Here is a 19,427-nt window from a genome sequence, read left to right on the forward strand (position 1 = left end):
CATTACCATTTATACTTTTGCCAAGTAATTCATACTCAGGAGCTCTGAGTAGGAACTGCCACGTCCAAAATTAACATTCGCTATTCAGAATAAGTTTTTGTTGTGCTTGAGAACCGGAGCTCCGGAATGATCCCATGGGTGCCTGCGAGGCAGGTTTGGAAAGGCAGAAGGTCTTTGCCTTCCAGGATGCAGAAGGACGTTACTCAGTCTTCTGCATTGCTCTCTATTTGTATCAGCTGAGATCTGGCAGACTTGACATCAGCCAGTTTCCCCTAGGAAGGAAGGGGAACGCGTGGATGCACTGTGTGGTTTATTTACATGAGCCCCAAGCCCTGCGCTGTGAACAGAGGGGTAAGCAGCCACGCAGGAGCTCCTCCCGCAGAGATGAAGTCGGGCTCCTGTGGCACAGCCCACGCCTGTCTTCTCGGCGTGCCGGCCTCCCTGGTCCAAGAGGATGTATTCTGCCTCTGCGCCCCTCACCTAAGGCACGAATCATCCAGAGGGGCCTTTCTTTTCTGCCACTGAGTCACAGGCAACTCAGTTCCAGATTAGATGTGTTAATTGAGCTCTTCAGAGTTCAAAGAATCACTTCCTTATCTCTCTCTTCCGTGCCAGAGTCAAATCTGTTATTGCCTTCCTGTTTGACAGAAAACTCAACACCTCCCCAAACTCCACAGCTAACCTGGCTTGCAGAAACCCCTCTATTAAAACTGATGGAAAATGAAAAATGCTTCTGAGGAAAACCCCTAACTAGACAAATTCTCAGTCTGAACCAGAAAGAACTTTTATCCTAATGATCACATTTTTGTCAAAAAATTTTGTACTAACTTTACTCTCAAAATTTTACTCTTCTGTCATGATAGTGTTCCTGATGGGATCAGCCAGCTTCCCAGCTGATTTATTTGACACCTGGTTAAGACATTTTTTTCCCCATTTGGAAGTAATTTCAATCTAGACATGTAACTTGCTGGCATTTGTACTGTAACAGGAAGATGGGAATAACTTGTGATAAGTTTACTGAGAGAATACAGAGGCTTTTAATCAGTTTGCCTTAGAGCCATGGGAAGAATGAAACGCTCCTGGTCTGCTCGAGTCTCCCCCTTTTTCCTTTCTTTTTTTCCCTGAAGTAGCTGTCTGCATGCATTAGCCATGACTGATTTCTCAGATTGTTAGTGCTGTTAGAGTCCACGTCAAGTATAAGGCAGATTTTGTCATAAGGGTGTAGCAAAACTAGATTATCCTGTTCAAAAGCTGCATGCCTTCCCTATACTCTGTGCCAAGCTTCTGATAGTCAAAAAAAAGTTTGTTACTAACATGGATGTCTCGGAGAAATAAGATCCAAGCCTTTGTGATCATCAAGCCTGTTTACTTCACGTTTTAACTAAGTCTAGGGTATAAAAAAAATTTCAGCGAGCACAAAACGAAGCAGCCTATCTCTTTAGTACCACAAGCCATTATCAGCCTAATACGTTCACTTGCCCTCTAATGCAGAGACCATTTAAAAACCTTTCTCCTGCTATTAAAACCCTTTTAAAAGCTTATGCTGTTATGTGCCAAGCAATCATTTTTCCCTCGACAGCTACAGCCTGCCATCACTTCAGAAGACCAAATGACTGAAGAAGACTGGAGGTTCATGAAGGCAAGTGACGTGAAGAAACAGCAGAGATTTCCTGCAGAGATAGAAATGACCAAAGCACTGTTCACACACAAAACGAAATTCAAACCTGGCTTTATTCTCTATTTCTTCATACATAACAAAAGCTATTTTTGCGACTTCTTTTTGGAAGCATCTGAGAATAAAGATACAAGTCAAGACATAAGCAATGAGCTAAACAGAATTGTTTTACATATCATAGCTAGGAAGATCAAGACAGAAACCCATCGGTTATTGGAATTATGCAAGGTTCGGGCTATTGTAAAATAAAACGATGTAATAAATAGTGTGGTATCTGAACAAGGCAAAAGCACAAACATTAATACTGTCATAAGGATATATAGATATTACAAAGTAAGCCCAGAACATTGATTTCCCTTTCCTTAAAAAAACAGAATGTGAGGAGAGGAATGAATCCAAAATAAACAAAAGAAATCCAGGCTCAGTTACACAGTAGTAAAAGCTGGGAATGTATATTTAAGTCATGAGGTCTGAAAAAAAAAACCACTGAAGAGAACCTGAGCAAGGTTACGGCAGCAGTAGAAAGGATCTGGAGGAGGGAGGCAGATAGGATCTTAATTAGTAGCTACTACACTAGAGACTGCCTGGATTAAAAAAAGAAAGATAAAGAACATTTACATAAAATAATAGGAAATTATTATAGACCTATAAAGTGGATTACAGTCTAAACAGGAAAATGTTTACTTGTGAAGAGAAACTTCTTTCAAAGGTTAAAACATTGATCATGATGCTGATCTTAAACTAAGGGACTCTACCTGTGGAAATGCTTCTAAAAATCTATATAATCGTGGCACCTGTTGTGTTTTTAAATAATTGAGATAATCAAACTCAAACTCAGTTAGTTAACTTGATGTACTTGATCTGCAGATGCTAAACACATGGTTTTTCATGAAGTGCACAAATCTGCTGTTGAAGCCTTTACTTTTGGAAACGTTAATGGTTAGACGGAACAGAACTGTACTTGTATCAACCAAGATTTCAACAAAAAATAAACTAGTACTGAAAAGGGCCTAGAGAGAATGTTAAATTATTCTTCCACCTCAAACATTCCTGGAACTACTCACACAGCAGAAGGTACTGGAATGAGGAAAATGGATTTTCTTCTGAGCTGTGACAGGCCAGTCATGACAACAGAAAGTGATGTGATTTGAACAGGGACCTGAACCCAAGTTTTCAAAGTCCAAGTCCTGAGCTGTGTATTATGTGAACACAGAGTTTCTTACAATCTAGATACAAGAACTGGGTGAACAAAACACACCTGTGAAATGAAGAAATCAGATGCAATAAGGCAAGGAAGGGACCTTCCACAGGTCTGACAAGATGCTTCTGCTAGATCCAGCCATTTTTCCACTGCCAGTGGCAGTGAGCTGACTGAGATCCTCCTAGAGACCAAGGAGGAGGCAGCTGGGGAGGCCTCCATGGCCTGAGTGGGCAGGAGGAAGAGAAGCAATTTCCAGTGAGGCCAAGAGGACAGCAGAAGCAGTGGTGGCTGTACTCACACAGCTTTCTGAAGGCTATGGTTTTCCTAGCAGCTGTTTCTACCAAGCCAGACCAAGCCTATTCCAAAACAACCTTAGGGTCAAGAGCTGAATACAAATCTCTGAAGTCCCAGACCAACACTCTTACAATAATGCCATATTTCCTTCCTTAAGACACTGACTTTAGTTTGGTCTTGCTATACCAAAAAAAAAAAAGAGCCAGTTATATAAAATAAGTAATACTGGACACTACTCAAAAGTCTGCAGACTTTCAAAGACTACATGACTGATTTAAGCTCACAGGGTGCCACAAGGGCAAGCTAAAACCCAGCCAAACCAAAATCAAGGCAAGCATTTCCAAGGCTACACTACCGTCGTTTAGTTCACTGTTCAACTCAAACAAACTTTGGAAAGCAAAGTTCAAGGTATTTGAAACCCATTTTAATAACTTATAGTATGAACCTAAATGCACTTGTCCAGTCATCCCAGTTAATGAGCAATCTGAGAACTAATACATATTCCACAGACATGTAAGAAATTGTCCCTGTGCTTACAGAGAAAAGTTTTGTGCCAGCAGCCTGGCACTACAAATTGCTTCTAATGTTTGTGTGGTGTTTTGTGTCCATGAAAAGAAATCTTTATCTGCAAACTTAATACTGTACTTGTGACAACTACAGTACCTCAATCTGTTACTGCCTGAAAGCGCTGCGGCGTGTTTTGCCTAGATGCTGTAGGCTAAGTCCTGTCCTTGGGTGCAAGGGCACAGCAAGATGCATCTGTATACTTGAGGGCTAAATTTAGATGAAGGAGAAAAGGCCACATGAGATACAGAGTTCCACTTCGGATTATTTCATGCTTGGATTTGTACTCAGTAGCTTTAAATTTTCCTAGTTAAGAGAGGGCACCTGCAATACAGTCAATTTTATGCAAGTTAGGTCTGCTCACAGCTTCACAGTATGCTGCTGAAGCAGCTGGTATCTGAGCAAAGTTTGTAGAAAATTAATAACAGAAATGTGGGGGAGAAAACCTTACAACAACAGCAAAACAAATTAAGCAGGACTTCATAAAGTTTTCTGGCTAATTTTGAGCTCAAGCTTTCTCAAGATCAAACAGTCTCACAGCCCTTAGACACACAAAGGAAGATGCCCGAAGGAAAGCAGAATCCCCTCTGACTCACGGCTGTACGGAGAAGCGTGGGCTTCACCTGCCCTGCTGAAGGCAGGCCAAAGCACTCCCAGCTCCTCGCTCTCCTGCGGCTCTCTACAGCCCCTCCACATGCTCTGCAACACCACCGTACCGATGCCGGAGTTTCAGTTACAGATGCTCTTGCCTGTATATCCCGTAGCCAAGGTCTATCACGTCAAGCAAGCGTTCCACGTGCATCAGCTGAGCTACCCAAAAACCACCCCCATTTCCTCCTCGGGCTCCCCCGAGAGCGAGCACGCAGGTAGCAGGAACCATTCAGGACACCAGCTCAAGAGCTTCAGTGAACCAACAGCAAAGTGCACCCTCACAAAAGAGAGAATTTCTTTGATGTCAAAAGGTTATATTTTTGTATAAAGGCACAGAATTCAAGTCTGGAGAAAAGAAGAGCTTGTAACTGAGTTCCGTGCTGTGGATTTATCAGTCCGTAATAGAAAAACCAAAAAAACAGAAATTATTTGCAAATTAGAAAGATGTCTACTAGGCACTGGGGTTTGAGGCCAGCACTCAGTGCATTTTTATTGAAAAGCATAGCGTCATTATTGAATACGCCACACAAACTAAGAAGAGATTACGTTAACAAAATTACAGCAAGAGCTATTGAAGACAAAAGCTAAAACATTATTAAATAATATGCTTCCATTAAAAATTATAAAATTCTTGTTTACTTCTCTTTGATAAAACACAGATCCAACTGGACATTTATTGGGCACAATGCACTTACTTTTTAATTAGCAGTTTATAGGTAAAATAATGGTTAACTCAAAGAGACACAATCAGATCAAGCTTGGCCTTTAGATTTTAAAAAATTAATTTAATGTTACTGTTTTATCATTATTTTACAAAATTTCTACCAAGACAATGGAAATATTTACATTTTCTCTTTCTAACTGTGTAAACAATTTCCAGTGAAGAAAACATGCCAGCTCAGAGCACCAAAACTTGGGATGGACTTAGAACAAAATATATAAGGAAAAGCAAAAAAAAATTTATTTGATTATATAATCCATCCTCAAAATGAGAGAAAATAAATTACTTTTCCAGCTGATATGAGATTTCAAAATGTAAAGCCTTACACGGTGTATGGGCCAAATGACTCACTTCCTATTTTTGAAATATTTTTATTGTCACTAAATACACGTCGATTCCGATCTCCTCCCTGTTATCCACTGTTCGTATCAGCAGCGAACAGGTGAAAATCTGGTTTTGAGCTGAAGAAGGGATTAACAGTTAAAACTAGAGTTTACCAAGTCTTCATAACCAAGTGAGGCATCATACCAGAAAAGCCCTTCAGCTTGCACCAGCCTGTCTTAGCCATTTTTAGACCTACCATATCCTCTCATCTCAGGGCTCTGTTTCTCCCACTCTTTACTCCCCGCTCGTGTTTCCTCATTGCTGATCCCTCTCACTGCTCTCCTTTGCTCTCCTGTAATGGTCAATACCTTTCCCAGGCTCCAGTTTCCCTGTCTGAGTGCAGAGAAAATTTGAAGACTTTTGGTGCCAGGCAGCTTTAGTACTAACGCAATATATTTCTTTACATAACCCTGAAAGCTTTTTGACTTCTTCTCTGTAGCAGGACACTATTGACCCATATATCGTCTGTGATCCACTATAATCCTCTATGTTTTTTTACAAAAATGCCCTCTACCCATCCGGTACTCAGGCTGCTAATTATTCCTGATGAGTGTGGTATGTTGTACTTTCCACGGTGGACCAGCATCCTGTTTTTTCAGATAACTGCTCCAATTTATTAAACTAATTTTGAATCCTAAACCTACGTTCCAGCTTACTTGCAGCCCACTCCAGCTGTGTATTACCTGCACATTTCATAGGTAGCTTCTCTGTTCTACCACCCCAGTCCCTAGCAAAAACACTGTCATCAAACACAGGGCAGACCCAATGGAGTCTCGCTGCAAAATGTGTCCCCACAGATACTGCGAACCATCAGGAACACCTCAGATTTGCACCCTCCTCTCCCCACAGCAAATGCACCCGGACCAGGTTTCCTTGTCTTACTTGTGAAAAAAGTTCTGGCGCAGTTGCAAAAGGCAATGAAGTTAAGACACATACCGCTTTCTACAGAAAAAGGTTGGTTTGACATGTTTTTTTTCTTAATAAATTCATGTTGACTATGATTTATTTCCTTGTAGTAACCAGGCTACAGACATACAGACACAAAATCCTCTATCATCCACCTGCTCCTCCTTTTTCCCTTCCTTTCTTTAAGCAGAACTCACTGCAAATCAACACCCGACAGCCAGATGACGGTCTTTGCTCCTTATCTTTGATTTCAGAATGGAAGTATGATGGATATTCTGATAGAAATGAGAACAGACACATTAGTCCATAACAATCCTATGTTCTCAAATAACTTAAGGCGCCAGTTCGGCTTCAATCATTCAGCAACACAAAACATTATTTATTGGCTGTTAAAGAAAAATATGGCAGTTCTCCATGGCAAATTCATCCTTGTTTTGAAACATACATTATCAGTGCTCAGAAGGGAACTGTAAGTATAGAATTTAAAAATAGTTGTGCAAAAACATTATCTCAAAAAAGCTGAAAGTGAAGCTGCCGGAATGGAGTTTGATACCATATTCTTGATAATGTCTGGAGATGTCACAGTAGCACATTTTCCATATTTCCAACATAATTTCTAAAAGACAACCGAAAGCCCAGAAGACCGCTGTGCTCCCAACATTGATGGCAGGTGCTGGAGGAGAGGCAGCGCTCACTCGGGCTGCCCTCCTTCCAGGCATCCCCCACCGCAGCCTCAAGCCGCAAGCACACAGCACAGGCTTGGGGCACGGGGGACAGCATGCTGCTCAAAACTGGAGCATTTTTAATCCTCCAGACACCATAACAGAGGTCAAATACCATTTACAGTGTTTAATATTTTATTTTTAGGAAGACTGATGACATTATAGTTCATTGGATATTTATGAAGAGACTGAGTAGTCTCATTTTCATGGGCAGCAGGCGCCTAGGACAGAAACGTTCACACAAAACCCAGCTGTTGATGAGCTGCATTGGGAATTTTTTGCTATTCTACCCAACATCGACATTTTTAAAACTGTCAAGCCTTATTTTGAGCAGAGCAGCCCATTTGGTTGGTGTTTCCATACAGCAGAAGGCATACCAAGGGAACAGACACAGGCAGGGAGCATTCAGCAGCGCAGGTTCATTAAGTCATTGCAGTACAACTTCATTTGGCTGTAGGACATTATTTTCCATGGAAACTCTGGTTTGTGCTAACACGACGCTACAGGAGGTCTAATCAGAAAAGTCTGATGCGCTTAGGGGGAGCGGACGGGGGAGCATCTCACTACGCCACACAAGCACTTGGCTGCTGGGATCGGGGCTTGCAAGAGCAGAAATGTCTACGGGTTTCTCTCCAGCTTCCCCAAATGCTGGAACCCCTCGAGGTCCTGGGACACAGCTGCAGGAGCTGGAAGGGCAAACTGTGCCTGCCATGGATTGGGACGCAGGATGGCCCACAGCACTGCGAGAGCTCAGATCCCTCTTCATAGCAGGAATAACCTGATGAGTGATTTTGTCCCAGGTTTATCCCAACTGGCAAAAGCCTCATCCACAAAGCCACTCTGGATGCCAGGGAAGAGTCCCGTAGGCAGCAGGTCCCCCAAGCCCTTCATCCCCACTGTGGGCACCAACACCATGGGACTGCCAGATAGTATAACCGCTGCTGCAGTGGCAACGGGAGAATCAGGATTCCAAGCGCAATAGTCTGTAACAACATCTACCGAGACGACGCTTACAGTTTGTTTTTCCCCTAAAACCAGGCCATTTATAAGTTTTTATGTCAGGTTGTCCGTGTCAGATAATGCCAGACTGATACTTATCCTTTAATCCTTAACAATACCCTCACAACTGGAGTGATAAGGGCTTTAGTTACAAGCACACACTTTTCCATAGGATCCCTGCTTCAGCTGGCATGCTGTATGGACATAGGAAGGGGCCAGAGTCAGGTTGCACGCAGCCCACCACAAATCTGGCATTTCCTACTGCTGAGCACAGAGCAGCTTTCCTGTTCTTCACTTAGGCGCCTTCCCTGATTAAATTCTGATAGCTAAAAAAAATGGTACTAACTGCCTGCAAGATGAGAATAGATTGTGGAAATAACCTCTGCTGGAGATACTAGGGGATGAGAGTCAGATGTAGATAAAGAAGTAAGGAAGGAAGAGGTGCAGAACATTAAAAACTTCAGTGCTTGCAGGCTTCACTTTAAAATATATAAATAAAATGTAGAGTTATGATAATCAGAACAGATTAATAAAGTATTATCTGCTAATCTTTTGAATTTTCAGTGCAGCTGTCAGCTCCACACAAGCAGGGCTTGCTACCTTTTAACGTCCCTTAGAGATCTTCCCCTGTCTTGACTACTTTCTATCACTTTGTATCACAAGTACAGTTTTCCAATTAGTTGGGACACTTGATAGAAGTTCTTCCCCTTAAAAAAGTTAATTTTACAAGCAAAAAAAGCTTTAAAAGTGAGGTGACATTTTACCAGATTAGTACATTATTTTCATTAACTGAAGTTCATCTACTACGTTATGTGAAAGAAAACAGTTAAACATAGATAGACAGATAGAAAATGTATTTAATTTAATTTCTAGAGCTATGCTACTTAAAATCTGATTATTTTCTAGTAGTTGGACAACCTTATTATTTTAAAAGTAAAAGGTTATATTGAAGGTAAATACTATTGTCACTGTTAACATGATAGAATAACATTCAGTATTCATCTTGCATGACATGCACGTCACAATAATGAATAATTGTTCAATTTACTGATTATATTCACATTAAAATACTTTCTCTTATTCATAAAGCATTTAGTCTAGGTTGTACAATCTATTTTACAATTTTTATCATGAATAAATACAAAGTCAATCTGTAACAAACCACTGCTTTCAAGTTTGAAACCAAGAATTTAGTGTTAAGGAGAGTGGTCTAAATATCTGCTATTTCAGGTGATGGCCTACCAAAAAATATTCTTGTTTATTTTTTCTTATAACTTTATTTTGTTTCAAATGAATGAAAGACAGTTATGCCATCTGTAATTCTGCTTCAGGTGGCATTCACAAAGATAATGAGATAATACATCTCTTAACTTACCAAAGTTGTTAGCACACTTGCTTTCTACCTGAGCTGAAGGAAGGAGTTCATTTTAATAAACCTGGAGTTCATTTTAGCTTACTGTGGGTTTATGTCTAATACAACCTATTAACAGAAAAAGAAGATACCACCGAGGTGTAAAATTCACTGCTCCTTCAGAACTTCTTCACCTGGAAGTTGGCATCTAGCATCAACGCTAAAATAAAACAGTACAATGCAGTAATAGTCTGAAATATTTCAAAATCCATGTAATAAAACTTACTGTTAGCATAAAGTATTACAGAGTTTTAACCTCAAAGACAGCAAGAGGCAGGAGAAAAAAAGATACAGGTTTATTTCTCTAAAATTTCCCATCTTTGTGAACATTGGTTTAGCTCCACTGGTTTGTAGCAAATTGAAGTCTGCAACTTCACAAAGCTCCAATAAAATGCATAATGTTCATTTTCTCCCTTTCTGAAACTCGATGTCCATTATCAAATAGGACTTAAATATATATCACTCCATTCTGAAACTACGTGTTGAACATACAAAACAGACACGCATTAAGCACAAGTACAGGCTTACGACAAACAATTCAGGCACAAATGTGTTATAAGCATTATGAATTCTGCTGGTATCTCCATTCATAATATACACCATGGCTATAAGATGCATGCCTATCTATCCCTGCCTCTGATTTTAATATAAATATTCTGACCTCAGATAAATAAATAAACAAATGTGACTAAACTTTACTAAGGTTGCCTTGTTTTCTTATGAAATCTAAGGCTTTTTGAAAGATAAACAGACTACGAAAATACACTATAGCCACTGCACTTTAAAAAATGTAGGTTATGACACTTCCTTCAACTGTTCTGGGGAAAGCACTAATAATTATGAACTAGCCCCTTAAGGTTATAAATGGATTTTCCATAAACGATCATATCTTTCTGGCTCGTATATTAATTTCCTTCTTATTGCCTCCACTAACTTTACCAATAACACCTTTTCAGCCTTCTTATGCAACAAGCTAAGTAACATTCCATGTAGCTGAATATTTATTTATTTTTGAGATATCAGGCTCAAGGCTCAGCTGAAGGAAGATATCTCTTGGGAAATCCTCTTTCAAGTGTGATGCATTCTTCTGCTTGGCCTTCTGTAAAGGGATTTTAATGCAGTAGTAATCTTCTGACAACACCTTGATGCACCAAGGGACGGAAAGTGGTTGGTCTATCGACATGTAAGTTGCTTTCCTGCCAGGTTGTTTTTTGCCTTTTTTTTTTTTAAGATTCTGATTATTTTCTGACTTTTAAGTTTCTGATTTCTTCCATTTCCCAACGTACACAGCTAGGTCTTGTCTACCATAGGAGGGAGCAGAACACATTGTAGGAATGAGTTAAGAGTATGTACACACATACGCACTAACTTGGAAGACCCTGCCAGTCTCCCGTTTCCACAGGCCTGACTCAGAAAGACTGTGTTAGGACTGTGTGAGACTGAGTTGAGGACTAGGGGAGAGAAAACATCAATTTTAATCCTAAATCTGCCACAAATTTAACACAGACCTTCAGCAAAGGCATTAAAATCTTCTATACTTCAATAACCTCCATTATTAAGACGTATAAAGAGCTTTCCTTTTCTTGGAAAATCTTTCCTTTAAAAGGATAACCTAATGAAAAGGATTAAAGGAGAATAAATCCCTTATGGTCCACCAGTCCTCTAGGCACATCTCATCATGCAGCAGTACCTCCAGAAGCATCACGCACATGTAAGGATTAGCAGGGAACCAGGCCAGTTAGGAGCACCTCTACCTCCTTGTACTTCTCTGCTTAATTACGCATTCTTCGTCATTACAGTGTTTGAATCATCCATGTTTTGGTGACCTCATGAATGAAACACCTGTGAATCCCTCTACCTTTAGACCACATATGGAGCAGAATCTTGATTTTGATCTGAACTTGAGCTTTGCTCTGAGTGAAAATTCATTCTTGGCACATGATAATCCAGTCTGGCAACAGTTCTCTTCCCTGCTATTTTTGATAGTCTTCCAGCAAAACAACTAACATCTGTAGCTGGAATAAATTTTTTGAGATTGTCCAAATTATTGTTTACCAACTCGTGAGATGCCATGAGGTAATCAGCAAACAAAAGCTCTGGCATGAATATGATGTGTGCAAGAAGAACCCAGGAAAGAAGAGGTCCTTCCTTACTGCTTCAGCCTCTCTCCCTATCATTTGCAGTGATAAGGATGAAGACCACCTCAGACATACAAAACCAGAGGCATGGGAGAGGGAAGGGAAGAAGTTGAGCAAGGGGATGGGTAAGGACAAATTGATTCTGGTGATGTCAGGATGGGGAGGAAAGAAGAGAAAAACAGGGAAAAGCAGCAGCTGCAAGACCACCCAAGAGGCATGAAGTTATTTCTATGTAATTGCAGCTTCCCTCCTCTGATAAACTGAGTCCTTGGGTGAGCTTCCTCAAAAGCTCACATACAATCACTACACAACAAATTAGCACGTCATTACCCATGTTTTTTTTTTAGGGAAATTAGCTCAATAGAGCTAAAATTCAGGTCTGAATGAGCCTAAATTCATGCTGAATTGTGACTCCTTTCAAGCAGCTGGCATCCAATGTAGATGAAGCATGAGTTCCTGGAAGATCGGCTGCGATTTGGACCATGCTGCAATTTTCACTGAGGTGATGTGAATTTTGGTGAATATTTCCACAGTATGTGCCAAGCCTCAGAGGAGACTAAGCTTCAAGGGAGGAAGAAGAAAGCTTAATTAAAAGCAAACTAAAATCATTGCACTAAACCCTTTGAGAGATTTTCACCTAGTTCTCTGTTTTTAAATACTGCTGTAGCAGGACTTGCTGCAAGCAAAGTAACTTTAAATTTTTTGCAAAACTTCTTTTGTATGGAATTACAACAGAATGTTTCCGAGCCGATTATAGAAAAAAGGCATCACATAAGAAAGAGCATATCAGGCAGAAATCACGCCACTTACCAAGATCAAGTTCAAAAACCAATAAATTCAATATGGCTTAATTGTCAGGGAGGATTCTGAAACTGAAGAATTTAACTGGACTTCATAAAGGTCCAAAGAAACAGGGAGGAAAGTAAAAAGAAGACAATTATCTTCTGGTTCTTTTTATAGATTCTGTAAAAACATAGGACAAGACAGGCTGTCACCTTCCAAAAATAACTGGCCTGTATTGTGCGAGCATTCTCCAGTTGCTGTTTCAGAATTATGCCCATGATGGTACAAGAAGTCCCACCAGAAAGCAGCAGCCTAAAGCCTGAAGCTAAAAACTAACTAATCAATCCAAGAGGCCTTTTTCTTCTCTGTCTAGATAACGGAGCCAGTGCCTGGCCATATATTCTTTTTTTGCAGTGGAGTCTTCTAAACTCCTGCTCCTGGGAAGGCAAGTGGCCAGGGAGCAGGGCTGATGATTGCCTGGCCCCATGGCACCACAGGCTCCACGCTGCGTGGTCCTGCCTCAGCCTGGTATTGATTTCTCTGCTTACTGATCAGCCAGAGAACCAGTTAAGTCATTATAAACATATTTTTCATACTACTGGGGCAGATGCTCCTCCGCTACAGTGTGCAGTTGTAAATAAACTCTGTTTAATACATTAAACTTCCAAGCTAAATTGCATTGGTAATTTTATCTCCTTACTTTCCCGACTTTCATAGGTTTAAAAATCAGATACTTAACCTTCCATTAATGGCAGGGGTTTTATTGCATAGGATTACACATTTAAAGGCATTATTATAACCTCTGCTCCTAGGTATAAAAGGCTGAAAGGCATTCAAATACATGCCAGGAAAATAACTGGTTAGGAAGAAAAGGAAACCTTTCTCGCACCATTTTTTTTTATTATTATTATTTTTACCTCTGTTATTGAACTTAGCTCTCCCAGTTACCATACTGAAAGCTCTCAATCCTAACAAAGTTATATGGATATTTCTAATGTTTTTAAGAGTGACCGGTGCAATGTTAATTGTGGGATTGTAACTCAGGTGTTAGGCCTTGTCTTCACAAGGAAAAGGCTTGGCATTTGCCAATTCCATGTAAAATTCTCGTAAAGGCAAAATTAGTGTCACCCTAACATGAGTTTGTAAACTCAGTTAAAGAAGAACTCATGCATATAACCTAATTTTCCAGGCACTATCTTCAACTGTCCACACGCTCACAAAGAATCCTCTCGCTCAAGCTTTGTACTATTTAAAATCCAGGTTGCCAGAGGTGTAGGGTACAGCTTGCCAGCTCCTCCTGGGCCGCGTTTGTTACGGGTGCAATGCAAACACACTCGTGCTCAGCCAGCTACCTCCTGCCTGCTTTCCATTGGAATTCACTTTGCACTAAGCCTATGGAGATGCTCATCACGAACCACCATGGCCACGCTGCTGTGGAGGTACTGTCTGCAGGCCAGGCCTGTCAGTCCATCTTACAGCTCAGGAACTGAATCGGGTCTTGCATAAACAGTCCCTTCATTTTTTGTTTTATCTCAGGTAAGTACTTTGCTTGTGGAATGCAATTTCCAGGTCTTTGGAGCAAAGTCGACTGCCTCTAACTGGAAAGGCCGTGTGCCCAGTGATGTTATTCTTCTGTTGCATTAATCGCCACTTGTGATTCAGCGTTACCCGCTACGGCTGCAATTTCGCATTCAGGGGGAGCAACCCGGTAGTTACCAGACCTTATCAATATGCAATAAAAGGTGGCAGCTCTTGTTCGTGCTGTCACTGGGAATGCCAGATGGCCTTCTCTGGCTCATGACCCAAATAGATTGCTGGTTATGTTGTTAGTTTACTGCAAATGTCTATTTGCTTTAATTGTCACAGCGGTATGTCTTCTAATGATACTTCTTGAAAAAACATGAATTTATTCTTTTCACTAGCCATTTGTCTCTTAAAACATGATATTAAATATAAACTAAGATTATATTAGCAGGATGGAAGTTACATTTTTTTTTAAAGAATAAAAACAACAAAAACTTGGAAAAACAAAAACTTTAAATTTCATTGTATCCATAGGTCTGGTTCACCTTAGATTTACTAGTACCCTGTGGAGACCTTTTAAATGCAGTAAAATGTCTGCCCCAGGTAAAATTGCCAGCACTTTAGAACAAAGGTTTTGTAAGTGGTGCTTTATAATGTGTGTGGGATTTGAAAAGTACATTTTTTCTTGTTTTGAAGATAAGTCTTATTAAGATGGCATACCACCTTGGAGGCAATAATGGGTTTTTTCCATACTTCAAGTTTGCAATAATACTATTTCTTGTAAGAAGGCAAAAAGGGTTTTTTTCGTTCTAGATGAGGCTGATGCTTTCTGACCCAATATTGTTACAGTAAGATACAGATTTAAAAGAACTCTTGATCTTCTAAGCACAGAAATCACCACTGCCAACATAAATCACTAATATTCAGTCTACAGCTAGACTTAAATCTTCCATTTTTAATCCTGTGTTTCCTTCACATCTCCACAAGAAAAGCTGCTTGCAATTTTAAAATAAACCATATTCTAGACATGACAGAAATCTATTATGTCAGAAAATCCAAATCAGGATTTTAAGTATACTTCTAATCACACTTCTAAGTAAGTATATTTTCTAAATGCTTTCAGAAACCAAATTTCAGGGCTCACCTTGCTCCTCTGAACCTTGCCAGTATCCCCAGGCCACAACCAGCCCATCTCCCCACCACCCACCAACAAACTGGCCTCCAGAACTGTGTTTTACAGACACCAGGCTTTGAAAGCGCATACACTGTCATTCTGTTAGCCCATACTTCGTTTAGTTGACTTGCCAAACAGAATTACAACATTTTAAATATGCAGATTGTTCTGAAATGTTCTATTGTACGACTCTGGGTATTAAAGCAAATCTAGCTGAATGCGTGTGAAGGCAGGTGAATCACTTTAAACACCATAATAGGCACGCACACTTCAATTATTCTAGTGTTTCACCTGGAAAGTTTTGTTTCAAGCAAACTAGATTTAACAGAACATTGGCTTTATAGTAGCATCAATTTGTCAAGCAAATTAGAACAATAAATATCAAAAAACTCTTGCAACAGACTTGCATTTTAAATCTGGTTGAAACAGTATAGAAAACAATTGCCAACACAAAATCTCTCATAAACGGCTTGTGATCACAAGGCGGGATGGGATCATACGGCTCTCCCATGCCCAGCTAGAGCCCTGGGTTCTCGCAGGGGCATCCTGGTAGCTGCAAGCTTTCCATGGAGTCCCCCAGACCTCTCTTTGGCTACGCTGGAGTTGGACTGCAACATGCGCGATCTTTGACCACAAGCTTCCTCTCAACTCTACTCAGAAATCCTCCTTCTATACGGTTAATTCCTTGGATCATTCCCTCCTTCCCCACTCACCCTGCCTCTCTGAAGACCCTCCTGCAGCAGAGGCTCAGCTCTAATCAGATACTCAGCCCTTCGCATAAAATCACAGAAAAACACAGGCTGGAGGCCCCCCAGTCCAGCCTCCTGCTAACAGCAATGCCAACTCCCCCGTGTGGTCAGGGTGCCCAGGGATGTGTCCAGCTGAGTTTAGAAAATCTCCACAGCCTCTCTGGTTTCCTACTCTGGTGTTTAACTACGTTAACTGTGCCAATTTTTTTTCTGTATGTCCAATTCGAATCTCTCTTGTTGCAACATGTGATTTTTGCCTCTTGTCCTTCCTTTGTGCCTCTCTGAAAAGAGCTGGGGAAGACTGCTATTAGGCTCAGTCCACCCCATCCCAGCCTTCTCTTCTCCAGGCTAGGCAAAGCCAGCACCCCAGCCTCTCCTCAAGGGTGAGGAGGTGCTCCTGTCCATCTTAGCAACCCTCCACAGAAAAATTCTCCTTTTTGTGTATGTCTCCTGAAACCAGACATAGTATTGTGGGTGCAGCCTCCCCAGTGCCATCCCCAGGAGGGAATAACCTCATCCCTTCTCCTGCTGGCTGCAGTCCTGCCAACACACCCCAGCCTGCATTTAGCCTGTATTGCTATAAAGCCACGCTATTGACTCATGTGAATGTGTTGTCCACCAGCAATGGTACCAGAAGTACCACCTCAGGTACTTCTCAGCTGCTACCTGAGAAGTGAATCCCCAGCCTCAGCTGTGGCGCAGGGTCACTCCATCCCAGGTGCTGGACTTCAGATCGGCCTTTGCTGGGCTCTGCCAGGTTCCCAATGATCGATCTCCCCAGCCTACGCTCCCGCTGAGGTCCATCCTCCTCCTTAAGCCACTCACTTAGACCCTGCTGTTGGGATTTGGTGGGGTTTGCTTCAATGGCTATGCTAATACTGAGCTGCACAGCACTCGTGGCTGTCCCCCGGCTCACAGAGGGAGCCCTCTGGTCGGATGGCACGTACATTAGCTGAGCACGACGTGCCCTTGGCAAAGCAGTGCTGCCTGTTCCCGTGGCTTCCTTGTCCTTCGTGTGTCTGGACACAGCACCACATCCACAGAGACCTGCTCCATGATTTCCTCAGGCACTGGGGGGAGGCTGACAGTCCTCTAACTCCCTCGGTCCCCCTTCTCTCCTTTTTAATGACTTCAGATGCAGAAAGTGTCATTAAAATCTGATATTTTGGCCAGGGCCTGGATTTTTTTTTTCAATTTTATCTTATTATTTTAAAATTTCCTTCTCATTTCTCTTTCCAGTATCGCCTATTGCATTAGGGCTTAAGGGAAAGTTTAATAAGCAAAAAGACAACAACTTTACTGCATATTATTTCATTAGTTCCAGAACCAACCTCACTAATTCCTCTGCCCCTTCAATTTACATTCTGTATTTGCAGGCAACTACTTTGTCCTTTGCTTTAATAGTTGTTAAGCCATGCCATGCATATTTAACTCTTAATCATTTCTCATTAGTTCATCTTTCCAATTCCTGGCTCACTTTTGTGAATATTAATCAGTTTGTTAAGAGCTTTGTGTGTCTATGGGCCTCAGTCCTGTCTTCATGGAAGCTCAGGGAAAATTCCAATCCAAGGGACGAGGCAGGCCCTAGTCCAACTGTGACATCTCCAGATAGGAAGGAGAATAATATCATATTTTCTTGTCTTTGCTCAGAGCATCCCTGTCACTCCTCTGAGCCCCAGCTACTGTGAACTCCTCAAATATTTTCAGTTATGGGGAGTGTTTTCTATTACTGAAGAAATGAAGTAACTTATTCTCTCAATAAACAGGATATGTAAAGGAGAAATTTATAGAAACAAAAAGAAATATTTTAGTTAGGTATTGGAACAAACAGGTTATTATACAACTGCTTGGTCAACAGCATAAGTATTGATCAATAACAAAGAGTAATATTAAAATAAATGTTCTTTCGCATAGAGAGGTACAGCTGAGCAAAGAAATTTCCACCAAACTTTGAAAGAAAAAAAACTAGTAATAGCCAACATGGAATTAAGAAATAGAAGAAAAATCACAAGAAACATGAGAAACAGGCGAGCTGCTTACATGTTAAACAAAATTTCTTGATTCTGTTCTCATTTGAAATTATTTCTTAAATATTTCCTTTATTATGCTTTTCATTAATAGGCTGGAAGCATAAACATCTTTTTTGACCTAACCAAATATTTTACCAGTTTTTGATTGGCAAAATACTTGCTTTCTTTCTCAAATTTAAAAACTCAAATGAGGAAACCCATTTTTATCCACATTCAATTTCATTTTCTTACCAAGTAAATCAGTAAACAATACTTGACAGATACAAGAAAGTCCATTAAGATGCTCAATTATCTTTTACCATGTATGCTTTAAATACTATTCAGTACCTAAATCACTAGAGGAGATGTTAGCTAGAACAAATAAAACCTAGGGAGGAATGCTTTCAGTTTAAAAAAAAAGTTTGTATCAGTTATTACCATAGGTCACCTTCAACTTCTGTATTACAGAAAGCACTTATTTTTATGCAGAATCCTGTCTGACAGAGGGGCTTGTATTTTCCTTTAGGATAAAAAACAAATGGTACTGAAACTCCTGCAAGTCCCTAAGCTCATTCATTATGTCGAGAGAGCTAGAATATTAGTGCAGGAAACCAAGTGTCTGAGGAAGAAAATGGAGGTGGTTACGGCAGAAAAATATTATTAGTGTGTTCCTCATCCTCCCAGTGCTCCACAGGCAGGAGGGGGACATGGATCCTGAAGCAGAATTCGAGGTCTGCTGCTCTCGCATGGATTAAATCTTTCTTTAAAAAAAAAGGAAGCAAATATGAGAAACACTGATCTACTCTCGCAAATAAATGAAAAGGCATGCTCACATCTTTCCCACTGTTGTTACACGTTTAAAACAGCGGCGTTAGCCTGAGGTCTATTTAAAATAATTTGCATAGTTCTACATGAATGGTTTCGAAAAAGAAACAGGCAGGGAGAAAACAGGGATGACTTGCAGGGGTTATTTTTCAAATCCAGCTGTAAGACATCTACATTGCCATGCCTTAAAAATGCATTTTCCGTTTGCAATAAGAAAGATGTAGGCTCAAATCTCTGAGGCTGCCTTAGACTACAAAAGATGTGAACCCTTCAGAGGAGATTTACATTTGACCAGTTCTGCTTTGGAACCACCACGATCTTCAGAGAAGATGAGGGCTTCCCAAAAAAGCTGAATAACTTAGGTAATCATTGAAAAACATGTTCTTTTTAGGTACTATTTTAATACGCTTTGGAATGTAAACATTTTTTATCTTGTGATATATACAAATATACCCCCTTCTCATTACTTTGAGCCTAAGAAAAGCATAAGAAAAAACAACTGAAGCAACTTGGAGAAACTCCACTGAAATTGGTGAAACTTTCCAGATGTACCTGTACATCATTATTGTAAGGGCATGAAGAATTCAGTTCACCTTGTTTAATTGCTCATAAACTCACATGATCAGTTGGTAGGGAATAGGGAATAGTGGTTTGCAACACTTCATGCATGCTCGAAGACCTGGAGAAAGCTGCTGCC

This window comes from Opisthocomus hoazin, chromosome 9 (assembly GCF_030867145.1).
Source record: "Opisthocomus hoazin isolate bOpiHoa1 chromosome 9, bOpiHoa1.hap1, whole genome shotgun sequence".
Lineage (NCBI taxonomy): Eukaryota > Metazoa > Chordata > Aves > Opisthocomiformes > Opisthocomidae > Opisthocomus > Opisthocomus hoazin.